Source organism: Trachemys scripta, chromosome 9 (genome assembly GCF_013100865.1).
Source record: "Trachemys scripta elegans isolate TJP31775 chromosome 9, CAS_Tse_1.0, whole genome shotgun sequence".
Classification (NCBI taxonomy): Eukaryota; Metazoa; Chordata; order Testudines; family Emydidae; genus Trachemys; species Trachemys scripta.
The window spans coordinates 60,823,866-60,851,037 of NC_048306.1; the positions used below are offsets into that span (position 1 = coordinate 60,823,866).

At 44.2% G+C, this 27,172-nt stretch overlaps 1 protein-coding gene and 1 pseudogene across 4 annotated transcripts in view; one reads left to right on the top strand and one right to left on the bottom strand.

Moving 5' to 3' along the window:
* The window catches only part of ST6GAL1 (ST6 beta-galactoside alpha-2,6-sialyltransferase 1), a 108,826-nt gene that overhangs the window by 12,712 nt on the left and 68,942 nt on the right, over positions 1–27,172 (top strand). The window contains exons 2-4 of one of the 4 annotated variants that reach the window (XM_034780932.1): positions 5,858–5,940; positions 7,444–7,563; positions 8,180–8,233. The exons of 2 other annotated variants lie outside the window; for them this stretch is intronic. The gene's annotated coding sequence lies outside the window, so the exon portion shown is untranslated. The remainder of the gene's footprint in view (positions 1–5,857; positions 5,941–7,443; positions 7,564–8,179; positions 8,234–27,172) is intronic. One more of the 4 variants, XM_034780933.1, reaches the window with a different exon arrangement.
* LOC117882361 lies at positions 2,824–6,062 on the bottom strand (annotated as a pseudogene).

Consider the following 27,172-nt stretch of genomic DNA (forward strand, 5'->3'; position numbering starts at 1 on the left):
ACGTAAATTCAAATGTGCCAGTTTAAAAACTAGAATGTGAAAGGGATGCTGTGAAGATTGGTAGGTCCAAACTTTTAATAGACTTCAAGGCCAAAAGGGATCATTGATCAAATAGTCTGATCTCCTGCATAACACAGACTGTAGAATTCCCCAGTGATTCATGTGCATAGCCCATCAAATTTCAGGTGAACTAGAATGTCTTTTAGAAGGACATTGATTTAAAGACTCTAAGAAGTAATCGAAAGTCCACTACTTCCTATGATAATCTGTTCCAGTGGTTTATTGCCCTCGCTGTTAAAAATACACATCTTATTTAGTTTGAAACTTGTTGACTTCAACTTCTAGACTTTGGCTCTTGTAACATCTTTGTCTGCTAGATTAAAAAGCATCACCTCTTCTACCCCTGTAGGTAATTATAGACTGTGATCAAGGCATCTCTTAACTTACTCTTTAGCACCTTTGGCTTTCATTGTGATGTGATTTCCAGACCTCAAGCCATTCTCATCGCCCTTCTCTGAACCTACTCCTCTCAATATTTTACTTTAGAGACTCTGTGATTCTGTGTCTCTTTAAACCGATTATTTAAAGCTGTTTTTCTTAACACGAAACACTACACATTTCAACACTCAATAACAAACCATCAGTGTAAACAGCACCGTCTTCCAGTGCCATGCAGAGGACAGCAGCTGGATGGAGAGAAGCAGGCCAAAGCTCAAGAGAGGCAAGATAGAGGTGATACTGATAGGAAGCACATTGAGGAACTCTCCTCTGTTGAGGGCATTTGCCCATTGGTTATAATGTTGCTGCAGGTTACTTTTGGATTTTTCAATGCTATTCAATATGCAAGTATCCATGGCTTTAAAAAATGCCCACTAATCCTGTGACTGGCTAGAAGACTGTTGCCCCATCCTATCAGTTATGGCCATGATGATCTTTCTATCTGTGACTGCCAGGCTTAATTACTGCAATTCAGAATACCTGGGAATAAAACCACACCCCTTCTAACGACTCCCACTAGCACGAAATGCAGCAATCCATCTACTCGGCAACTCGGTTGCTGTGAATACACCACCACAGTGCTCCACTCTTTGTGCTGACTCCCCGTTGAAAACTGAGTGCCGTTCAAGGTCCCTTGCCTGATTTTTGTTGGATTGAGCACCCCATTGGGTTGGGTCAGCTGAGACATACAGGAATACATGTGAGCACTGGAGATAGTCAGAACTTCAGTGGGAGCTGGATCTAGACTAAGGAATTCACTCCTACAAGAAATAAAAATGCCACTGACTTCAGTGGAACCTAATGCAATCCTAGTTTCTTCAGGTAGCTTTTCCTTGTTGGCCCATCTGTGAATCTCATGTGCACAAGCTTGCATGTGAATGCACACTCACCCATCTGTGTGTGTGTGTGTGTGTGTGTATATATATATAATACTGAAAAAAGTCTACTACCTATCCAAATTTTCCCCTACAGCTGGCAAAGCAAGAGTTTATTTTTGTATTTGTTTTTCTTAGCTACTTAGGCAGGGCTTTAGGATACCATGGCAAAGAAAGCCATATAAATACATAGATGGCTATACAGACAGCTGTTTATAGCAGCAATAAATGTGTAGACACTCTCCTAATGTTACTAACCCCACAAGGTGTTAACTTCAAAGATGAGTTGGGACCATTTAAAAGCTAACTGCATGAGGATCTAAATATCTTAATACCATCTCCTTATGCTTTTATTGTCCTTCTTCCTCAGGATCGGCTGTTAGCCTAATTCAGAGCAGAATGGACTTTGTCATGCTGCCCCAGTGAAAGGAGATTAGGTGATTCCTGCCCCTTCGTTCTTAGATTTTTTCCTTTTAATTTCTCACTGTCCTGTAGAAAGTGCAATGGAGAATGGGCTGTTGGCTACTAGGTACTGTACATATCCCCTGGGAAAGTGGCTTCTGTGCAGGGGTGAAAGTAACATAGAAGACTTACCTGTACGGTTGCCCGGCACCTCGGGTGGAAGGGACAGGGTGGGACTGTGGGGGTCAGCCTCCCTGAGTCAGCCCATCCACGCTGCCTGGCCTGTGCTATCCAGAGCTCCGGAAGCGATTTAAAAGGGCTCGGAGCTCCACCCGCTGCTGCAGTAGGGGCGTTGGCATCTGGGAGCCCCGGGCCCTTTTAAATAACTGGCCCTCAGGGCAGCTGCCCCTTTTGCCCCCCAGTCGGCGGCCCTGCCAGTAGGGTCACCTCTGTGTGTGTGTGTGTGTGTGTGTGTGTGTGAAAAGGGACAGCTATATTAAAGCGCTTAATGTCAGCTGCATATGGGCTGGTACCGGCAGCCACTTCTTACTGGTACACTGTACTGGCCTGTACCAGCCAACTTTCACCCTTGCTTCTGTGGATTCATGGCAAGGTCTGCATCTTACCCTGGGGAGCTCAGCAGATACTTGAATAATGCGCAGTCTGTTTTCGATCATGGGATAGGAAGGCTGATTATCAAGTGGAATTCTCTGTCTGCTCTAGTTAGGCAGAATCCCCTGGTTTTTTGTCTGAGCTCCTTGTGCTTACTTACAAGAACAGTGACTTTATTTTCAGGGGTTCTCACAGCAAATTTGTTGGTTGCCGCTCTGACAGTTTTTCCTGAAATAATTAATTAACTTTAGGGAAAACAAATAAATATGCACATTTACACATGCAAATCATGGTAATTTATTTATGTGGGTTTTTTTTTTGCAGACCCAATAATAAAAATAATTTACAGTTGTCTCTATTCTTTACTGCCTCTAACCACAATAGAAACACAAATAAGGTGCTTTGCACGTTCTTGTCTTTTTTGTTGTTTCTTTTGCTTTTTTGGTAAAAGGTGGATATCTGTACAACAATTCTGAACTAAATTTAAAAATGCTTTTACATAATAAAAGTCTAAATAATAATGAAAAAACATATCTGCAAATGTGTCCAAAATTTCTTTCTCGTTCACAGATAAAAAAAATCAATCCAATCCAGTAATAAAAATGATAATACAGTAGTAACTAAAAACATATTCCTATTATATTGTACTTTACTAATACAGTGTGATAATGAAATTAAAGTTCTGGGTTTTAACACATCCATTGTGTGGATCAGACAACTTGCAAAAGTTCAGGAGCTCTTTGAATGGAAAGTCTGCAGGATCTTGAGTCTCCTGTGAAACTAGAAGAGAAGCTTCCAGGTTAGCATCTGTGAGGCAGTTTTGGTATTTGTTCTTCAGAAAATGCAGTGCACACAGCACAGTAGTAGAAAAGAGGGACAAGAAAAGAAAAGCAACTTTAGCTAGGGACTTGTAGATGTCCTCAAACAGATACACATTACTACAGAACTTCTGTACTGTAATACTGGGCTGACTGAAATATATTTTCATTCTTGCATCACTGCACATTTACAGAATGAGGTATTTGAGACTGCTCAAATCTGAAGAGTCAAAGGAAGCTAATCTGTTTTGTAAGGCAGTTTGTTTGCAGCCAAAAAGCCTCAACCAGAATTGCTGAATGGGTCGGTCATGAAGGAGTACTGACTGAAAAAGTTTCCCTCACTTAAATGATTTTCAAGATCCTTCAAGAGGATACTCAGGTATTCAGATACAGTGAAATAGACCTTTCGCTGCACATTCTTATCCTGACAGCTGCGAAACTGACTAAGCTCCTAAAAAACTGAAAAGTCTCTTTCCTCATGTAGGGGCTGGACGATGTCAATGATTGTCTTCCTGAATGTATTAATTACTTCAATGCTGTCAGATAAAGTTAGCTGAGGTTTCTGAAGCTCCAGGTTTACGGAAGCAAGCGTGGGTAAACACTCTTTCAAAAAAAGCAAACAGCCATGTGCTTCTGGATCTTGTTGCTTTTGGGACAGTTCCGGCAAAACTGTGTTCAGAACCTCAACGAGCTATTCCTGGAGCTCAAACAGCCTCTGTTCACTGTCGATAAAACTAAGCCAGCGGATCGGGTTGTAATTCAGCACCATATGTGTCTCGCAGCTCGTTTCGCACAAAGGTGCTGTCTCCCTTCATTGACATCGCTGGCGTTGAGAGCAGTAATGCACTTTTTCACTATGGAATCAACCTCATCCATGCTTTTCATTGAAGCTTCTTGATGGGCAAAACAGTGAAACAAAAAAAGCTTCAGAGTGCAGCTTTCTTGGAAGCAGTTCAGCACTCACCTTGTGCACTTACATAGCTGCTATCCTGTCCGCTGTCAAGCCGCACAGATTGGCAAAGCTAACGCGGTGGCATTCCATTCTTGCCTGAACCCATTGAAAAATGTGTTTGCCAGTTGGCCTATCACAGAGGCTCACCTAACGTAAAATACCTTCAGCAGAACAATGGTGATCACAGTCCAAAAAGTGAACACATATGATGACCTTGGGATTCCTCATGACATCAAGGCTCTCATCCAAGCACAGGCTGTAGAAAGGGCTCACTGTGACTTTTTCAGTTGTTTTGTTTTGTAGAAAATTTGCCAGATCTCGTGTGCTCCTCTGTAACATGTCATTGCTCAGTGGTATATCTCTGAAAAGTGTATTTTCTGGTTGTACGGCCAGAACAGTTTTCTTCATGAATGCTCCCTTGCCGAGTGGTTTTCTTGCTTTCCCCAAAAGTAGTGCAACTTTAAAAGTAACCACCCATATCTGATCCATTTTATTAAAACAAAAAAAAATCTCTGAGCTGTCACGGTTATTTTTCAAGCTTGGTTTTTGCATTGTTTAACAGCTTGTGCCTCTGAAACTCACTGTGGTAATTCTGTTCAACTTTCCCTGCATGAATGCTATAGTGACATTGCATTGCAGACATTTTAATTTGATGCATTTCTTTCGTACAAACAGCGCACACTGCAACTTGCTCAGAAATGGAATCAGATGGCTTCAGAAACACACAACTGCATTTCCCACTGGTCCAGAAATGTTTGTTTTTCTTCCTTCTGTGTTCTCCTTTTCTTAGCAGCAGGTGGCTCTGTGGGGACCGTCTCTGTATCACATTCAGGGTCATTTTCTGTAACTGATTTTTAAAAAAACTTTCCGATATCCATTGGCATTTTTAACTCTTCCACCTTCTGTCACCAACACTCTCAACCTACCCAAACACCACACAGCGATCTTCCCAACAGTGACATTGGCCAACAGCCATTTACGGAGCTACGGTAGCGCGAGATGTAAACATAGTGATTAGCCAGTGAATATGCTTTGTGACTTGAAAAAAACCCCATGCCTTTGTAGTTCAGCTCTGTCTGTACTGAACTGTAATATTTAGAAGGGAATCAGTGCGCATTATGATTTATTTTGTTTACAAAGCGACATTAATAGGTAACAGCTCAGTGATTGTTGCAGCACTTTAGAGGCTGTCATAAAAATCTGCTGGTGACCAGAAGCAGCCACAGTGCATTTAAGAAACACTGCTATAGGTTACTGAGCTAATGAGCAAGACCAACACAACATGCTTCAAACTCTTCATCACAGCTTTCTGGTCAGCTTGCTTTCTGCTGCAGTTTGGAAAGCTGTGAACTGTTACAAGTGCTGCAGCTGTTAGCCTACAGTTTCGAGAAGACAGCACTGCTTTGATCTACACTCCTCTTTATTCTGAAGTTTAGCATTGCAACAAAAAAGGCTAGGACCGTAGCTTTTCAAAAAGCTCAGATTCTGCAGAAGCTTATAGGATTGGCTTCACCACTCACTAGGGAAATGTTCGAGAGTAGGCAACTAGTTTTCTTTCAAGTCCCGCCGATACATCTTTCAGTGCCCGTCAATATATTTTTTTGTGTCTGTAAAGTGCCATGCAAACCTATGGGACTATATCAGTGTATTGTTTTCAGACAGCAGATGAGTCCGTTCTTGTTTTTTATTATTATTAACAGTGCTTTCAGACACCTTCAGGATCCATCTGAAGGTTCTGTTCCACATACATGATAAAGGGACACCTTCCACCTCTTGTTTAAAGGTCAGATTTAAAAAAAAATGATGTTTGTGCTCACAGACAGGTGTGCAAATTTGCACAGTTACCACAGTTGCATCCATGACTTGTACATTTGTGTGTGCAAATAGGTACTTGGATACCTGCATGCTGGATATATGTGTGCAGTTGTGGTAGGTAGTTGCCCTTGCAAATGTAGGTGTGCAAACGTGCAATTTTGTCTGCCGATCTCAGACATTAAATATAATTTGGCTCTGTGAGCTCTAGGAAGCCCATTCTCAAAAGAAACAATTGAGTTTGCGGATTCATTTTCTTCATATAATTCAGTGACTTGTGGTTTGATTCTTTGTAGCGTCTAAAAGGCTTGTTTTCTTTAATCAGGTTTGCCATCACCTCTCCAATATTTGCCTCTTGCATGGTAAGCTGCTGCAGAGGCCTGGATGTCTCCCAAGTTTATAACTCTGTCAGCAAGTTTATCAAGTTTAGAATTTAATTCTCTGCTGCAATTTATTCTTTTCTGTTTCATTAGTAAAGTCTGCCCAGAAACCAGTGAGGGTTCCAGGCAAGATGGTACCTTGTTTACTCATATTGCCCACTGGCTTTTCAAACATCCTTTAGTTTCTCTCAGCTTTTTATCTAATAGAAACTGGCAATGCAGGTTGGCACCACTGCTCCCCCACAGAGGCAGTGGGGCAAAAGGAGACATAACCTCTCTCCTTCTCTCCTCCACAGGCAATGAGAACTTGTCTCGGTACAGTGGAAATATGCAAATACAGAAATAGATTGCTCTATGTTGTGCTCTGCCAAAATTATGCTGGCAATATTTATTTCTTTTGGGAACCTGCAGCTGCCAAATAGTTAGTAACTAAAATATGCCTGTAAGCTACTGCGATAACCACAGGACACAAATCTAACTATAGAGCTGATGTTACCTCTGCAGTGTTTTTAAAAAACATCCTCTCCATCACCCCCATAGAGATAACTGTTCTTGTTATTTGAATGTAGTTATTCCGGTGAAAGTGTACTCTGGATCATGGGTATAAGAAGACATCGTAGGTGCTGATTCAGTGCTAGATTGTGGCTGGCATTGTGCTGGTGAACAAGAGGTCAAACGGCCTTGTCCACCTGCATAGGTGTCAACCAGAGTCATTCTTTGCACTTCTTGAGCACCGGGGGGGCTGATCCAATGGAAGGACTTCTCATTGACTTCAATGGGCTTTGGAGCAGACCCAGGGAAAGTGAGTCCATAACAGCAGTGGTGCTGGACTTCTCAGAGTGGGTAGGGGTGAGCACCTCCTTCTGCATCAACCAGTGGTGTCAGGCCAGTGCTGTGTGAGGTACACTCAGTTATAGGGTGGTGTGGGTGCTGCTCTGTCATGCTCCCTTTTACCAAAGTACCCAGAGTTATTCTGAAGCCTTCCCATAATCCCCCACAGTATAGCCCTTAAGTATGCAGTGCCAAGAATACCTAGACAATGGGAAACTCTGCTTTTCTTTTATAATTTGACTTTTCCCATTTTTTCTCCTTAGGAACAGAGAGAGGGAGTCTGATCTACAGATTTCATAACTGGGTGGATGCTTTGGTGACATCAGTCTTGTCTGTAATCTTTTGTCACTTAACAGAAAGGGTCTCCAGTCAGGAGGGAACAAGTGAGTCTATATTCCACCATACTCTGCTCTACACAATGGGGCATTGAAGATGGGAGGGAGGGTAAACAGTTTATTGGCTGAGGTACTGAGTTTGAGGTGAGCACTAGGTCTATATATATATAATCTTTAGTTGGCAGTTTTCCTAGTATTAACCCAAGTTAACACTTACATTGTAAATCCTTCATCGGTAGGGCTGAAATTCCCTCCCCCCAAATTAGTGAAGGAGCTATTATTTCTCAACTATACTCTAATATGTTACAGAAGAATAAAAGTAGCAGGCTGCCATGAATAAAATTTTAATACGCAGTACTGTATTTTAATGTTTGCCTTTTGTAACTATTACAGTATATTACTATACATTGAATGGAATGCGGAGGTAATTCCCAGAAGTCTGATTGGACAGCGTACAAGACATAAATTCTCTAGAAGTGCACTGCACATTTCAGATTTGCTTTACATCTCTGAGTTTTGGAATATATTATCCAGAAGGAGTAAATGTTTAGTTCCTTACTGATTGGGTTTCTGTTCTGAACGTAGAGCTGTCCTGTTTTGTGCTTTCTGTTGTCCAGTACAGTGTATGAAGGTTTTATGGTTGTTCCTTTTTATGGTTTTACAGAAGTGATCAGTCTCGTGTTATCCCACTTGGGACCTTATCCTCTTTCAGGAGGAAGTAGGTGTAGTTCCATATAATTTTAATGAAAACAGATGTTGTTTTGTTCCTGACATGGATAGTTGATGGGTTAATGCTTGACGCTCTTATTATACCCAGTGGTGTGAGTAGAAATCATTTCTTGACGGTACTGTACTCATGGAGGGCCACAAGGGGGGCACGTGACCTCCCCCACGTGAAACTCCATGTGACCCTGCCCCCAGCCCGGGGCCCCCACACTCTCTCCGTCCCCTCTGATACCCCCCTTTGTATATACAAACACCCAACATGCTTAACTACTCACTTTGCCCCCACATATGTAATATTCAGTCTGTTCATATGGAATATGGGAGTTGGGTGAGGAGCCATTTCAGCATATGTATGACTTATTAAAAGACAAATTTTAAGTAGCACTGTATCCTAAACTGCTTTATGGTATTGTACTCAAACATTGCATTTCAATGGGAGATTCAACTTCCTTTATAGGAACAGACTCCTGAAACTCTTACCAGTCCACAAAAGTGGTCCATAGTCATGCAAATAGTCCCATGGTCTTCAGTGGAATTGATCAAATGATTAAGGGTTTATAGGATTAGGTTCCAAGTTTGTAAATTGTTCTGGATGAAACTGATAATGCCTGAGCTATCAGATCAGAAGGAGCTTCATTCGAATAAAGGTGGGCAGATGTGTGATAAGTCTTAGCTCCTTTGCTAAGATGAGGAACATATTTTCAGCAAAGTCCTTGGCAGGTTCCTGAGGCAGCTGGTTTAAGGCTGTCAGTGTCTGGCATTATAATCTTCATTTATAGTTCTCTCACCCACAAAGCATGGGGCATTTGTTTTCTTTGTTTTGATGCTCCAGTTCCAGTTAACAAAATGCATGTTAGACTAGTTTGGCTGCAAAGAAGAATTCTGTGTTTACACTGGGGACAACACCTGATTCTTGTCAGGCTGCAGAACCGGGCTGATATCAGAATCCAAACATCCTCTGGTCAGTGCAAGCAGAGGCATTCCTCTAATGATCTGGACTTGATGTGATGCAGTATGGATATCATGGATAATTCAGACCAATAGGGAGAAACAGAATCAAAAACACTGTTTAAACATCTTCCATCCCCCTCCCTCCCCTCTTGAGGACTCCTGACCAACATAACAGCACAATACATATGCTAACAAACTTAAAAACAAAGCCATTTAAAGAATGAATGCTCTCCCTAGCCACGTTCTGCTCTTTTAAGGAGCAGAGCGCAGCCCCATCTTCCCCCCCCCCCCCCCCCCCCGTAGCGGGGAGCTGGCCCCAAGTCTTTCTGGTATCCCATACCTGCTAAAAATCTCTTGCCAGTACTGCGTATTGGCGGGTACCCCCTACTTGTTTATATGTGATCCTGCAATCAAAAAATGTGGACCTATTCCTGGTTCTTGCAAGGACTCTTATTGCAATCAATGGGACTGTGTGTGTGCGGAGTTTGCCGCAGGGATAGGATTGGCAGGATCAGGGGCCTATTTTGTATTTGTTAGCCTGCAACTTTTTTTTTCCCCAGTAGAGACTCAGGATGACATAGACATCAAGGGGTTCTGCAGGTCAGAGCTGAGGTGCATTACCAGAAGCTGAGCTGTCTGGAGAAACTTATATAATGCCTACACTGTGCCTGGCTCCTTATGATGTTAGTTTTCCCAGCAGGATATCTGGTTGGTGTTTGATGGGTCTTGCATACTTATATTGGATTCATTTTGGGGGGTACTGCTTTAAACCTTGAAATCCATGCCTGGTTTAATAGTGCAGGATTGTTCGAAATGTTCGGCAACCTTTGCATCTTTTTTTAATTTTAAAGAACCAATTCTTCATCCCTGATCATTAACCTTTAATATGTCTGAGGAAGTGTTAATGAAGAGCAGCCTGAATACCACAAACCACATATTATTATTGGTTGGCTCTCGTGCAAGACTTCCTAACTGAATGGCAAAACTGGTGGTCAAGGTACTGGACTGGGATTTGACTTGGGAGATCTGGTATTCTTTTCTGGCTGTGCCACAGACTTGCTATGCGACCTTGGCAAGTTGCTTAAAGAGACACTGTCAACTTGAACAGTCACTTTTGAGACTCTGATAATTAAAGTATTCATATAAAAATAACCTAACATTCTCCAGAATGACTTCTCACTAACTTATAGCTTATTGGCAGAATTTTCCCTTGAAATTTCTTTTTCAGTTGGCACAATGCAGTATTATCTCTCTTCTTGGCACCCTCACTACTGTGGGGAAAAAGAAAGGTGTTTCACATTATGTTATATATATATATATGTATTTCCCAAGTTGCTTGGATGGAGGAGGAGAGAAGGAAGCCAAATCTATTTTACTAGAGCCAAGCAAATTATTTACAGAGAATAATTTGAATGAACTTAACCTCCTCATTTTTGCCTGTGGAATGTGTGTAAGGCAGGGACAGTAGTGAGAGATGAGGGAATGGCAACTCAGAGGAGGAGAAAGAGCTGTGTTTGAAGAACATCATTTTACGAGTGATGCATGGGTGAGTGGGGGCTGACTACATAGACTGCTCAGAACAATATGTCACTGCAGATGAGCTGATTACTGTGAGAACCTTCACTTTGGAATTTCCTGACTCTTAGGGTTTAAATTCCTAAACTTCATGCTGTTGAGGCTTGGTTTTTGTTTTGCTTTTTTGTCCCTTTCCCCTCCCCCCAGAGAATAAATAGCTTGGACTCTGGCAGGATCAATAGTGCATCTATTGCTCAGGTAGCCTGAAAGATGTAGATTGATATTTTGCTTCCAGTAATGAAATGAAAAGTGTTTTACTTATGAACCTCAGCAATATGCTCCATACAGCCAAATATCAATTGAGTCAGTTTATATGAATTTATTCTTTATCATGGACTTCATTCACAGGAGCCAGGATCTCAAAAATCAGGGTGACTCTTAGTGGAAGGTCAGTAATTTTAGGATGCTTCTAATCTTTCCAACCCAAGACAGGATCAGAAAGGGAAATACTGTGACTTGCTGTCACTCTGGTCTTTCTGTCACTGGGAAAAAGCTTGTCCTAGTGAAACGTACAGGCCAGTTTTTAGTTCAGAGTCCTTGAGTATCTGGTGCTTTTGAGGGTCACATTTCTCTAATTTACATTGAGTCCAGTTGTTAGCACACTAGTCTGGGACTTGGGACACCTGGGTGCAATTCTTACCTCACCACAGACTTCCTGTGTGACTGTGCTTAGCCTCTCTGTACAATGGGGATAATAGCACTGACTTCCCTCACAGGGTGTTGTAAGAATAAATACATTAAAGATGGTGAGGTGCTCCGATAACGATGGTAATGGGGGTCCGACGTGCATCTTAGATAGATAATTAGAGAAAGTATCATATGCTTGATACTTAGAAATCATGAAATTTGTTCAGATAGAAAATAAATGGCAAGCTTCACTATTTCTTTTCCTTCACAGTATCTTGGATTTTATATTTTATGATGACAGTGAGTAACGATAACTTTTATCAAAGGCCCTGACTGGTCCTGCAAAGACTCATGTGTGTAATTAGTTTTACACCTGGGAATATCCCATTGTCTTTAATGGGACTTACCCATATGCATAAAGGTAAGCATGTGCATAATTCTTTGCAGGATGCCCTAAGCTGGTAGTTCTGGCCAAACTCTGTTGTCAGATATGAAATGGGCAGCTTCTGTTAAAGTTAGTACAAGTCATGGATGTGATTCTGAGAGCAGAAGTTGGCATAAGGGTAAAAGTGCAACTGCATGCAGAACATCTTTGATTACTCTTGGAGAACCTGCCTCCACAATCCCTTCAGTGAATTAAATTGACTGGATTTCAGTAACCACAGGCTTTTTAATCTAACCTTGTTTGTGCATCTTTCATTGCAATTGTCCTCAGCATCTGGTTGCATAACTAAGATAAAAGTCCTTCAGTTTGTGCATACAGGCGTATTGGGGCAGTTGTTTGACTGCCCTCAATTTAAGAATACCCCACTGACTACAAAGCATTGAAATAGTATGCATCACAATCTTGAAGCTATCTTCAAGAGTTGCTTAGATCATCCACCTTAGGGGCATCCTGCATTGGCTTGGTACTCTGGCTACATCTTCAACCCCTACAGCCTTTTTTCTTGGCCCAATGGCAGTATATCCCCTGGTTCAAAGAATATCCCTCCATTTGTACTGTCCTTCTTAGCTTTATGGGCCCACTTGCCCCACATGTCTCCCTATTGATCCCACACTCTCAGGCTCCTCTTAGCTCAAGTAGTGGTCCTTTCCCATCCAGAGGCTAAGCATCAAACTTGGAGAATACTGGGCTCTGTGCACTTCGGACCCCCATTCCTACATGTTTGTATTAATGTGATACAACAATATATAAACAGACTGAAGGGAGTTGTACTCCTCTCCTCCTCTCTGAACTTCGGAGTCTGAGCTGAAGCCTGTCTTGTATCCCTGCAGTGGTTGATCGTCAGGGGAAGTGCATGGCCATCATCAACAATCCCCAGAGAATGGAATCTCAACCCCTGTATTTTCCAGCAAATGTAGACTGGGATGGGGTCCCTAGCAGTAGCCCAATTCACCTCCTTTGCATCCGCACTAGGTTCTTGGAGCCCAAAGCACTAGACACAGACACCTTTGCATGGCTTGGAACTGGGCTACCTCCCCTTCCCTAATACCTAGAATGCTAAAAAGTCAGAGTTGATATTGCTAGATCCCTGACACCCAGTACTCTGATGGGCTTATTATTTGGAAGCGATGAGTCTAATACTGGGTTTCCCCTTTTGAACTCTTCCATTTGGCTCTACTGGCCCAGGGACCAATTCTAGTCTCCTGCAACGTACTGTTTAGGTAAGCAACGTAAAGACTGACTGGGGCTGCTTCACAGGAGGTTTTTCTGATGTGAAATTCTTCCAACCTTTGTTCATCGGGGTACTGTAGCGCTGGGGTGGTTGTCCCTCCCCCTCTGTGTTAGAGAGAGGCCACACTGCCTCGCTTTGCCGTCGGGGCCTCTGCCTTATAGCAGGGGAATTAGCATAGGCATTAGCGTCCTGACTGGTCTAATGGGCTGGGCAGCCAACCGTCAAGGGCCCTGGGACTTTTCAAGCAGGGGCTGCATCCACCTTAGTATATGACCTCCGGACCCTTGTGGCAGGGGTCCGGGCGAACACAGACATAAGTAGCTTCAAGCCCTTCAGCCCAGGGCAGAGCACCCCCAGTAGTCAATTGGCTCCGGCCTCTGGAGACAGAGGCAGCACAAACCCTGTAGTCAGTTAGCCCCAGACTCTTGCTTCAGAGACTGGGCACACCCAATATTCAATGAGCTCTGTGCTCTTGTTGCAGAGCCGGCGCACACCCAGCAGTCAATTAGTCCTGGGCTCTTGTAGCAGAGCCAGAGAAAATCCAGGAGGTAATGAGCTCTGGTCTCTAGTGGCAGAGATAGAACGAACCCCAGGGGCAGGCGTCCTAGCTCCAGCGGACAACCGACAAGCACAGGCACTGGGCCTGATGAGGGGAGGCTTCCACCCCAGGGATGGAGTGGCAGGTGGGGTCTGGGCCCACCCTACTCCACCAGACCCTGACCCAGGGCCCTAACAGTGACAGAGTAGTCCGCCACTGGTCAGCGGGATCCCAACCGCAACACGCTGGCCGTGCTTCAGGTAAAGCTGCAGCCAGACTAAGGTCATCTGCCCCTCTGGGTAGGTGGCCTGTGGCAGTCCCAGCAGGTCCGTGGCAGAAGCAGGCTCCCCAGCAGGCAGGGCGTCACTGGGTTCAACAGCAGGGAGCGAGCAGAGTCTGTCTGCCTCCTTTGGTGTCGCTGTTCCAACTGAGTGGGAAGCTCCGCCCTTTATACTTCCTGTCCTTGTGACATCCTTCCGGCAGGAGGAGGGAGGCAGGCCTAGCTCCACCCACTTGGGCATGGAGGGTGGTTCCTCCCCCTCTGGCTCAGAGGGAGTCCACACTGCCTCACTACAGGTACCAAGAGAAACATTTTCACCCATGCTGGTTCCCTTCACGATGGCTTTCACTTCCCCCTTGCATTGTCAATGTCATTAGTCATTTAGTCATTGCCCTCAGAGCTAATTTTAATCCGCTGTTTATGGGTCTGTTGCTGGCAGAGATATCAGATCATAGGTTTGTGTCAGGAGACTCTCCCACTTCTTACTGCAGTGATACCAATCTAGTTCAGTTATTCCTCAGTGGAATCTCTTTTGATATTGCTGGGCTTGTGGGCCCTGCATATACGCCACTGGAAGCGGAATTTTCTTGTCATTACCCCTGTGTGGTCAGTTTTTTCCTGAGGAGATGGCCTTTTGGCTGTCACCTGACTTATTCCTTCAGTGAACATCACGGGCCTGATTCTAATTTTCCTAACACAGTTGTAACTCCATTGATTCAATGTAGGCCTGCTTGAATTACACATCATGTAAAGTAATCACTGCTACCTCCTTTGTTGTTTCAGCTCCACTAGTGGTAAAGTGGTAGTGACAGTGGGAAACTTTAGCAAACACAGCCTAGTATATTTACAGCTAAGGTGTGTATTTTATGGGCTTATGACCAAGATGATGGTAAGCAACCAGCTCCAGCTCCATAACCACTTGTCCAGGGCTCTTTACATGTCATGGGCAGCGAGGACTGAAGCCTCCACATCTCAAGTGTGCAGGCCCGGTCATCTCCCAGGACTTGCATATGGGACCATCAGCTGGATCTGTTTTGCCTCCTTTGGTTGTAAAGTCCTACAGGTTACATGCTAAGGTAAGACCTCCCTTTGTTACATCCTTTGTCAATTTTCAAATGTTTTTGTTCATACGATGGAAGAGGGATGTATGACAAGGGAAAATTACTCACCAGTAATTCCTTTTGTCATCTCTCTCTCATTCTTTCCTGACATCACACATTCTGTTCTCTTTCCATCTGCCTTCTTCTTTCCTGTATTTTCTCTATCCTCCTTTCTCCCTATCACTCTGCATGCTTTCTAACTGCCAGGAAGGCAGTGGGCTGGGGTCTTATATACAGTGCTTGACTGGCAGATATTCTGCCTGCTTGATGCTAGTAGGTGGAGCCATGATACTTGAATGTCTCTGTTCAGAGGATGGGGAGACAGAGGGTACAAAGCAAGGAATTAGCAGTAAGTAAGATTGTCTTGCTTGTCCCAGCAGATTGAACACTTATCTCTAGTACACTGTGGAGCATGCTGGTTGCATTGTCATCTAATTTGAAGCCTCTTTTCCACTTGAAGGGGAGTAGGGAACCCTTCAGTTTCTCCTAAGCTTGTTAGGTTTGTTAGTCTTATCTGCATACACTGCCATCCAGCACTGTTGCATATGCTGTTCTCCATAAGGGTAGAATGCTATAGGGCTCGCTGCTGTTTCACTAAAAACTAGTGCTCTTGAAGAATGCGTCCTTTTAGTCCTTTCATATTCATAGAATGGCATTTGGATTTCTAAGGTTTCTGCATCATATTCCGCTGAAATGGTTTAATTTCCACAAAATTACATATCTTGTATGTTGATAGCATCTTTTGTGCAAGGATAAGCTACATGAGAGAGATTGCACTGGAATGAATTATAGCAGTCTGAAACATTTCTTGTTCTGTCCCAGCAGTTGTCGTAATGAAGGGGGGAGAGTTTCCTTGATGCTCTTGGCATTTGTACCTTTATTATTTGCTACAGTGCCCGGTGTCCACAGACCCTTTCCCTGCAGTCTTTTTTTGAAACAGTTAGAAATAATGAAGATGTACATCTGAACCGTGTGGAGGATTTAAAAAAAATACATAAAATGTGAACACAATCCATGGAGTTTGCTTGCTTAAAGACAGGCCCAGTCTACCCTACATTAGGGTTACCATACGTCCGGTTTTTCCCGGACATGTCCGGCTTTTCGGCAATCAAACCCCCGTCCAGGGGAATTGCCAAAAAGCCGAACATGTCCAGGAAAATGCCGGCCGGGCACTTCCCCTCCCGCGGCTGCTCTGCTCCTCCCCTGACTCTTCGGCTCTGTTTAAGAGCTGAGCTGCCTGAGCGCAATGGGCTTCAGGCAGCCCCCTTGCCTCCGGACCCCAGCCGCCGGCCGGGCACTTCCCCTCCCGGGCTCCGGCGGCGCAGGGTCCGGAGGCATGGGGACTGCCCGAAACCAGTAGCGCTGGGGCAGCTCGGCTCTTAAACAGAGCCGAAGAGTCAGGGGAGGAGCAGAGCCTCCGGCTGCGGCGGCTCTGCTCCTCCCCTGACTCTTTGGCTCTGTTTAAAAGCCGAGCACTATGGGCTTTGGGCAGCCCACATGCCTCCGGACTCTGCGCCGCCGGAGCCCGGGAGGGGATGTGCCCGGCCGGGGGCGCAGGGTCTGGAGGCATAGGGGTTGCCCGAAGCCCAAGCGCTACCGGCTTCACGGTTTGCCGGGCAGCCTCCAGACCCTGCGCTCCCGTCTGGCGCTTCCCCTCCTGGGGTCCAGCTGCGCTGGGGAAGCGCCGGCCGGGGGCGCAGGAGTCTGGGGGCTGCCCGGCAAACCATGAAGCCAGTAGCGCTCGGGCAGCCCTTTTTGCGTGGTTGGGAGTGGGAGGGAGGAGGAGGCGGAGTTAGGGCGGGGTTGGGGCAGGGGAAGGGGCGGGGCTGGGGCGGGGTTGAGGGTGGGGAAATGGGCAGAGCCAGAGCCCGTGGAGGGTCCTCTTTTTTTATTTGTTAAACATGGTAACCCTACCCTACATATACCACAATATTAGGAGATCTGATTATAACAAGGTTCCATTTTGTAGCACAGGTAGCACCTTAACAACGTTAACTGTATTAGTGTCTGGTTAAAACAGAGAATTTAAACGCTTGCGTGCACACAAAAGGAAATGCAAAGGTTAATCTTCTCCTAGTAATGGTATCCTGTCCACATCCTGTGTTATTAGTTGAGCTGTTTAAATTTATACTTTAAGTATTCACAAATGCTTCCTATGATAAAAGAACATAAAGGTTGCAAAATCAAACACTCGAAAGTTAATAAATGCCAGAATTCAGATTGCCTGCACAGCCTTAGTTTTGGTCCCCTTGTGCATACGCACTATAACATTCTTTAATTACATGATCACTTGCTATTTCTTTTCACAAAACCCCTCCCTCATTCAGGGCACATAATGGATGGTGCTCTCTTAAGGAGAAGCTCTTAAATAATTTTTTATCCTCACTGTTCAATGTGTGGCTGTAGGCCTTATTTACCGCTCTCTATTCAAACTTTGCTGTGAAGACAGAAACATTAATTTCTTCCGGGGCTTTCCTATAGCACTCATCATTATACTATCTGACAGCTTCACAAACACTGGTGAATTTATTTTCCCAAAACCCCTGTAAGTGTAGGGGGTGGGGTAGTATCCCTTTTTATGGATGGGAGCCAAGGCACAGAGAAATGAAGGTAAAAAATATCCACTAATTTTGGGTGCCCAGTTTGAGGTGCCTAGGACCTAATTTTTCAGGGTACTTTGCATTATATAGCAGTTTATTTGTTCAAAGCACAGCTTCCATTGTCTTCAGTTGCAGCTGTGAGTGCTCGGCACTTCTGCAGATCAGATCCCAGGGTCTGAAGTCGGGCATGTAGAAAATGAGGAACACAGTTAAAAATTTGGTTTAAGTAGCTTGCCTGGCATCACATAGGAATTCTACGGCGAGGCAGGGGTAGAATCCAGCTTTCCAAGGCAGCATTCAACTGCCTTAAACATGAGACCATCCTTCCCCTTTCTGCAATCCCTTGCCTCATTCATGACACATTTTCCAACTTCTGCAAAAAATGAAGCAGGGGTTCTACAGACAACTGTTGTCTTCACTACACAGCTTTGATTCATCCCCAGTGTGGGCCCATCCAGTGTGCTGAATGTGGCAGGGGTCCTGTGGAAAAATTTTTATATGCCCACGTAATTATAGTTTGTATGATAAAGCATACAAAAGGGGGCCATTGTAAGGTTGCGCAGATAAACTTAATTCATTGTGCTAGGCACTGTACAAACAGAGAACTAAAAGTCGGTCCCTGCCCCACAGAGTTTACAATCTAAGTGACTAATGTTATTCTTCAGTTTGCAAATTTATAAATCTCAGAGTGTCAAAAAAATTGTGAAAAAAAACCAGTAGCACAGCTACCACTAAAAAAATTGTGCATTCGCTGCTGGTGTGAAGGATGGCTTGAAACTGTCTCCAGTTTTCTTAACAAGCAGGAGTTTATATCCAGAAGGCTCAGCTCAGAACAAGTTGTGCAAATAGGCACTCACTGCAGTTGGTTACAAATCAAGACCTGTGTGGAGGAAGTGGGGGAAGGGTCAGGAGACTCTTCCCACTACCTGTTTATTGATCCAGGCCCCTCTCCTCTCTGCACAAGAGCCTGTGCTGGCTGCCTACAGCCCTGGGGCAGCAGGAATCTTTGCAGACCTGTGTGATGGTTCCCAGTGGCAGCTTCACCTTCCAAGCACTAGTGCTTGTAGGTGGGGCCGCAGGGGCTTGGCTGCTTGTTTTCTCACCTCAGTGGCCTGATGAGGGGTGGAAGGCTCTTTGGGCTGATGAGCCCTATTCATGGCTGATTGCTCTGGAGCCTGGTGGTAGGGAGAAGGGCTATTATGCTGCCTTCCCTGCTGTCCCTTATGCTAGGAGACCCCACATCCCGAATGAGACTTTGAGGCAGGCCCAACCTCCCTTAGCTGTTGTTCCATGAGGACCCCCTGATACATATGGCTGTGTGTGTATGGAGTCTGGGACTCTGCCTCCTGGAGAATAGTCAAGGCTGGGTGGCTCTTTGGATACACTGCCATACTCTGATTCCAGTCAGACTTTGGGGGCACTGAGCTATGGTAGAGCTTTAGTCAGGGTCCATCTGCATTAAGTGGGAGGATCGGGGTTTGGCCAATACAGTGTTTCTTCTCTGGAAAGCCTATCCTAACTAAAGATTCATTCCTCACATCACCTCAGCTGAGTAATAAACACACCGTTGCTTAAACTATACTGCAAGTCAGATGGGATTCGCTGGTATATCTGAAGGCAGAATTTATCCCACATGTATCACTAGAGCCCCAAGATATGGCAAAGTTTTGGCCAGAATGAAAAGACAAATTGTTCGCTGCTGGACCAGCAGATGCAGAATTGCCACCCATAGAAAACAGGGTAACTTCTGCTGCTCTTAACAACACACAAGGATTTACCTGCTTTTTCAAGTTACATACTTTTAAACACAACATATAGGGCATGATCCAAAGGCCACTGAAGTCTCTGGGAGTCTTTCTGTTGACTACAGTGGGCTTTGGATCAAGCCCAAAGTGAAGTATTTCTTGAAAAAAAGGCAGAGTCAGAGTACGTACCATAGAACCTACTCCTTTCCCCTTTGTGTTGGTCAGTTTCCAGCTGTTGCTGCATTGAACCAATTCTTCATGGACATTAAGGTTGTTTTTCAGGGACTGATTCTTCAGTACGAAGGAATGCTACGGTGGTGCAGTATAACTATGTTTTGTTGTGCAGTGATGTATTTAATACTCTAGCTGAGGGCTTGTCTACCCATAAACCGCTCCAGCAGCATTGCTGTGGTGCTTCAGTGAAGACACTCCCTATGCCAACAGGAGAGGATCTCCTGTCCCTGTAGTTAATCCACCTCCCTGAGAGGTGGTAGCCAGGTCGACAGAAGAATTCTCCCATCACGGCTGTCTATACTAGGGCTTAGGTCGGTTTAACTGCATTGTTCAGGGGTATGGATTTTTCACACTCCTGAGTGACGTAATTATACTGACCTAATTTCCTAGAGTAGACCAAGCCTGAGAGAACCTCAGGGAAAAACCTGTGGTTAGCAGTTTTTCAAATAGATATTCAGATATCATGGTGATGGGTGTATGTGTAGGTATGTGGTCTATAACCCCACAGTAAAATTACACACACTCTCTCCCAGGGTTTCTGTTTGGTTGCACTAAATATATGAGAATAAAACTCGAGCCCATCTCGTCATTTCCCAGCATCTTACTCGATGCAGCCGTCTTTTGTAGGTGACAGGGGTATCTTAACTGTATTTGTCCGGATGGTATCAGTAATAAATCAATAGGAACACAGTGCATCCATCTGATAAATGAATGATACAAACAAGTGTGTTCTTATCTAAAGCTACTATCGATTAGAGTTTAAGCAAATGCACACATAGGTAATAGGTTTAGGACATCACAGATACAGTTACCCACAGTCTAACATAAGAACGTCCAGACTGGGTCAGACCAGAGGTCCATCTAGCCCAATATCCTGTCTTCTGACAGTGGCCAATGCCAGGTGCCCCAGAAGGAATGAACAGAACAGGTAATCATCAAGTGATCCATCCCCTGTTGCCCATTCCCAGCTTCTTGCAAACAGAAGCTAGGGACACCATCCCTGTCCATCTTGGCTAATAGATCCATCAATGGCTATCTTCCATGAAGATGAACCATCTTCATGGAGGATAGGTCTCATGGTCTGAGATGGTTTTGAGTGATCACCAACTGGGCTTCCAGGGGCCCTCTTTCCGTCCAGCTGATAGGGAGTTTAGGTGTCATCTCCTTGCCCGAGGAAAAGCTCCGAGGTATTTACTTTTACCATATCTTTTATAGCTAAGTCTAGAACTCTATTTGGTTTTCAGCTGGCAGTGACTGAACATACAAAATGGATCAGTGCTGTACTGTCAAGTTCTGGGGTACACACAGGAATGTCAAATTCTGGGGTAACGCACAAGGTGGCAGTGGTTTTTCCTGTCAGAGCAGATATTTGTGCTACACTAGAGAAAACCGGTAACATCTTGTTCATTTTCTTTTCTTCCGTTTACTCAGCCATGGGGGCAAGTGAATTTCCACCTGCTTCAAACAGGAGGGGATTGGAATGAAAATTGCAAGTATTACCTCCCCTATTAGTTCTGTTATCAATAGTCCCCCCCCCAATAAATTAACAACTCTGGCCTGCACATGTACTATGTTTAAAGTAAACCATCTGCCTTCCTAAGCCAACAGGCATTAGAACTTGTTGCACCATTAACTAAATAGAAAAAATGGTGTCTGCCTACTGGTTGCCTATAATCTGTTAGGCCAGTGGTGATATCTTAAAATAAGCATTGGAACCACTTTAACATCCTCCTATGCCAGCCCAAACAAGTTTGTTATCTTCTTCTACAGGCCAGGGGGAAAGGGAAGAAAACAATGGCAGTAAAAGGACTTCTTGTTTGATAACATTCACCTGTTTCCTGCCTCCAGGAGATGCAAAGAGCTGCACTAGCTGGTTAGGGACTTTCAAGCTGACTGGAATAGTCCTAGTTAGACTTTAGGAAGTCTTCATTGTTTTTTTTTTTTTTTTGCCTCCTGATTTCAGATTTTAACTTCATAGGTAGTGACTTGCCTTTCTAGCTGGGGTTTGCCGTTATTTCTGGTGCTGCTGGATGCTTGCCCTGGAGAGAGATCTCTCAGGATGGCACACGGCTGTGTTCAAGGCTTGAAAAATTTTCTGGGCAATTGCTAACCAGAGACTGATAAAAAAAGATGTGGAGGAGGGCACCATGATGTTCTAGGCAGAGTGAGTGTTGGAATTCCTCCAGCATGCTATCCCTGAATGGGCTTGAGCCCTCCAGGCAAAATTCTGAGCTGTACCTCTCTGGAGAAAAACCTGGGTGTGGGGGGAAAAGGTGGTTTCATACCACACATTGTGCCTCCTGTATACTGGCCTCAGCTGGCAGCCTATGCATTTATGCTTGCTTCTCATCCATGGGTGTTTCTGCAGCTCAGAATAGCCAGAATGCAAAGCACTCTGACCATGTCCCTCCCACTCCACCAGTCCCCCTCCTGGGCCCACCCCGGTATACCTGTGCTCAAGAGGTGGCAGAGGGCTGTTATGCCACGCCCATGCCATTTGTGGAACTTCCCAATAGTGAGGAAATTCTCAACTGTGGGGATCTGGTTGTCTTCTAGCCTTTTTGTTTCAGCAGCACTAGAGAACTGGGGCCATGACCTTTTCCATTAGACTGGCTAGTGAGTGTCTGTTAAATTTTAATCCGCTTTGTCTCCCTCTTGCGACAGGGATGAGAAAAAGAGTTAGCTCATTCCTCCAACCCCAGAGGATGTGTTGCTGGAGATGCCATCTAATAATCTCAGACTAAGGGCTTGTCTACACGGAGACTTAGTGCATGGCAAGCTGGGGTGTGAGTCTACAGTGCATAGCTTGCCGCACACTTACTAGCCATGTGGACCTTGCTACCGTGCACTAAATGTTCTGTAATGCACTTTCAGCTACTGCTCTTTCAAAGAAAACACCACAGAACTATTATTAGGTGGCCTCAGGCTTCACATGGTCAGCTCGCGTGGGTAGATTTAACCCTGGCTTACCACACACTAAGTCTCTGTGTAGACAAGCTTTAGGTACCATAGTTAATGGTATTAGCGCTGGAGTGCTAGCAAAATACATTCTGATAGAAAGCTGGAAAAATTACTAGACTTTCAATGGGCATTCCATCCCAGAGGAGATTGCATGTCTGAAGCAGATGAAATAATTTCTTTCAGGATGAGATGAGCTATGTAAGTAGAGGATAGTAAATCTCTAAGAAGGACGCACACGTTGTTTTGTTCTAGGGTAATGCATTGTGCAACTCATCCTTCACTCTTGGTAGCCCATGTATAAGCTTTCGCTTTCACAATCCTCCTTGAGAAGATATTTGGAATGTCAATGTTTCAACCAGAAGTGTGTCCTTTCTTCTTTCTGCCCTTCCCCTCCATTTATCTTTGTCCCTCTGTCTTTTTCTCTTATTTCATTCTATTTTCATTTTCTTTGTCTGTGTTCTCCCCCTTTCCTTCTCTCCTTCTCAAAGCAGAGTAAGGAGACCCACAGAATCAATTTACCCCTGGGACCAGCTGTAGAATAAAATGGACTGAGTTTGCAAGGATTCAGTCTGCAACTGGCTTCATCTGGAAAAGATTTCAGTGGTTCTTCCTCTCTGCTGGTGCTGCCAGTGGCCTTCAGGGCAGCAGAAGGATAGGCAGAGCCGTGAAATGCTGCTGTATTAGAACTACTCCACTGCTGAATGCTTTCTTTCCAGGGAAATGGCATGTTATTCTCTGGGACAGGTTGGCTAATGTCCCAGACGTGACATTGGTGCCTGATGAGGCCAAGGAAGAGATATATGCCTAAATAAGTTTGTTTTTTAAACAGGCTATAGTACAGGGGTTCTTAAACTGGGGGTTGGGACCCCTCAGGGGGTTGTGAGGTTATTACATGGGGGGTTACAAGCTGCCAGCCTCCATCCCAAGCCCCACTTCGCCTCCAGCATTTATAATGGTGTTAAATATATAAAAAAGGGTTTTTCAATCTATAAGGGGGGTTGCAGAGACTTGCTATGTGAAAGGGGTCACCAGTACAAAAGTTTGAGAACCACTGCTATAGTATGTCTTTTGAGAGTAAATCTGGAGCCTTTCCTTATGGAGATGTGTATAGGGGCAAATGGGGAAATCTGGAAGGGACTGGGGAGAAAATGGCCGATCTGGTGATAATTCCCTTTAACACAATTCAAATTAATAGAGCATCATTTATTTTGAAAAGTCTCAGAAATCTGATCATAAGGGCAGAACTCAGCAGTCAAGTGAAACGATGCAACTCCACTTAAATCAAGTGAGTTTCCCCAGGCTTCTGCCAGTGGTGAATTTTCCTGGTGTATCTACATGCTATAGAGAACCCTAGCCTCTCTTAGGGGTGGGCTCTGAACTCAAGGGAGTGCTGCAGAGACCCTTTCTGTCTCTTTGATGCACCCGTCTGGGACTTTGCAGCACTGTTTGAGACTAGCATAGGACAGCCTCAATGATGGACACATTGCTGTCTGCTGGGGAGAAGGAGCCACAGGGCTTGGTTCTCTGTTGCCACGTGCCTTGTGCATTCATTTGCACCAGTGCACAGTGAGTGTAAAACACTATCATTCTGGTGTGGTGGCATTTTACACTGGCTTTGCATGGGTATAAATGACTGAACGGGGCAACAGAGAATCAGGCCCGGCCGTTCCCTGCCCCCTTAGGAAGTGGTGTGACCCTCATTGCTGGTTTAATGCTGTGAGGATCCTTCACAGGAGCTTCCTTGGCTTTCTCATTCATCTCCTGCGTGCATTTCAGGTTCCTAGCCTACACGTTGGTTTTCTTCCCTTGGGAATTTTCTCCCCCTTTCTCTTCAGACCAGTCTGAATCTGTTCCTGGGCAGTGCAGACGTCTCCTGACCGTGCTTGTCTATAATTCTTTGCCAGGGCTGCACCTCAGACTGCACAGAGTTTAAGTGGATTTAAACACTTGTAGCTTTTTGTTATAGCTCTTGTTTCTCAGGGTTTATTTTTAGCAATTTTTGAGCTTTGTGTAGATGTCCAAAAATCAGGGTGTTTTGGGGTTTCTCTTTGTATATACCAGGGGTGGCCAAACTTACTGACCGTCTGAGCTAGGTATGACAATCTTCATAAGTTCAAGAACCGGGGCACACCTGCCAGGGACTGGGGCTTCAGCGCTGCTCCTACTGAAGCTCTGAGCCCCGGCAGGTGTGTCCTGCTGGGCAGAAGCTCCAAGACCCCCCTCCCGGCTGGGCAGAAGCTCCGAGACCCCTCCTCCATGCTGCAAGGCAGAGGTCCCAAGCTTCCCCCCATTTGGTAGGTGGAGAATGGACATGGGGGGGACTCCGCGAGCCAAACTTAAACGCTAAAAGAGCCGCATGTGGCTTGCCACCCCTGGAATATACTGTAATGAATAATGTATATAATATACATTACTCATTACAACAGTATATGCTATGCTATGTTATACTATACACTATACTTAGTTCGCTTTCCAGTCACATATGAAGAGAAGTTCAAGCAAGTGGTTGTGGGGGAAACCAGATGTGGAATGTCGTACGTGTTGTAAAATGTTGCTCAAACCTCTTCACCCATTTTCCAGCTTGTACCACCAGGCAAGTATCTGCCTCTTTGGTCTGGCTAATTAATTTATGTTGCATGCAGACTAAAAGGAATCTAATCTATATGCATGTGTTTCTTCACTCCTCCATCGTCCCCCATCCAGTTTAGATCACATAAAGGAGCACTTACTGGGAGGGGCATAAAGTCTTCTGTGAATAGAGCCACAAGCAGGAAATCTTCTTCATGTGCTCTTAATCCCTTGATGCTACTAGCTGGGATTTCCCAGCATGGCTTGTGAATGCATTAGAGCTCCAGCCCTGCCATCTTCGAGGAGTTAACAGCTTCAGCATTGCAGCACTGTAGCAGCATTCCAGTCTCAGGGCCATACCTCTTGCATGAGCTCACTGGCTGTCTGAAGAATGGTTGTATTCTTCATTATTTCTTCTTAGTCTGAGTTCTTTGGAGGGGTGGGTTTCACCTGAGATCTTGGATTATTTTACCCAGGAGCATTGCGAAAAGCCTCCATAACATCTCTCCTTCTCTTCCCCCCTTTTTCTATTAACTTTTATTTTAAGTTGCTCTTTCCTACCTCCCACTCGGAGTACTCTAAGCTGACAGGACATAGATGTGGTAAGAGGAGTCTTCCGCTGTTTGCAAACCCTGCCATCTTGTCTGTAATGGTCAAACCAAAAAAGCATCCTTGAGTCCCCACTTGGCAGCAGAAAGTACAGCTGTTGGACATTTGATCAGTCCAAAAATAATCGGTTAGATATTGGTCAAATAATGTCTAAAATGGCCAAATGTTTTAAAGCACGAATTAACTGATTACTAATTTATTGTGACACCAGTAACAAAAAAGAGTAAGTATCAGAGGGGTACCTGTGTTAGTCTGTATCCACAAAAACAACGAGGAGTCCAGTGACACCGTAAAGACTAACAGTTTTATTTGGGCATAAGCTTTCGTGGGTAAAAAAATCACACTTCTTCAGATGAATGGAGTGAAAATTACAGATACAAGAATAAATATATTTGCACATGAAGAGAACGGAGTTACCTTACAAATGGAGAACCAGTGTTGACAAGGCCAAAAGCTTATTTCCAAATAAAAAAGAGTAAGAATTTATGGTCTCCGGTAGGCTTAGCCTTAGGTAGGTAGTTATGCCTAATTACAAAAAACGAGTTACTTAACTGAGTTAATGCAACAAAGTTTTAAACAATGAAAGAATAATAATTATTTTTTGAGCAATGTTATGTTACCCTTTAAATGTGCCTGTTTTTCAGGCCTGACCAGTTACAAAAGAAAAGAAAAATGAAATTAAACAGAAATAAAACAAAACTGTAAAATAAAAGATTTTTTTTAAATGCATGTATGCTAGGTAGTGAGCAGATCAACTCTTCAAGCGGCTTAATGGCTGTGTTGAGGGAGGAGGGAGGAGGTTTAATGACTGTGAACCCTCCTCTTTCTCCCCGATTCTCTTCTGAGTTAATTTCTGTATGTTTGTCTAGTCAGTTTAGATAAGCTATTCAGGGCATGGACTGTGCCTTTTACCATTTTTTTTAATGTGTTTGTAAACTGCCATGTACATTGATAGCCAGGTACACAAATTAAGATATATATGCATACATATAATGTTCTAGAAAATTCTAGCCAATCAAGATGTTCAGCTTTCAATTAGTTTACCTTTTTCCTAACAGGTGACATTAGCATGTAATAATGTGAGTGATCAAAGCTTTTAAGTAGGCTTGCTTACAAATGGCATCATGATGCAATCAAACAGATAGGCCACCGCCTACATCAGAGCATTCTTGCTGGAATATTTGACAGTATTTGACCATGGTCAGATAACACTGCTCTACATCCAAAATGCTTATGAAATAAATGTAGTCGAACTGTACTAATTCTGGGTCACTGAGAACAAAAATGATGCTTAAAATTGTTATCAGCTCTAGAAATCATACAGTGTCGTGCTCTCTTATTTGTCAGTGTTTGATTTTGCAAAGGAACACATTTCTGTTTAGCCAAAGTGAGCAGAGATGCCTCATACTTGTGTGAACATAGCAGAAGTTATCTGCACTGTTCACACAAGTACGAGGCATCTCTGCT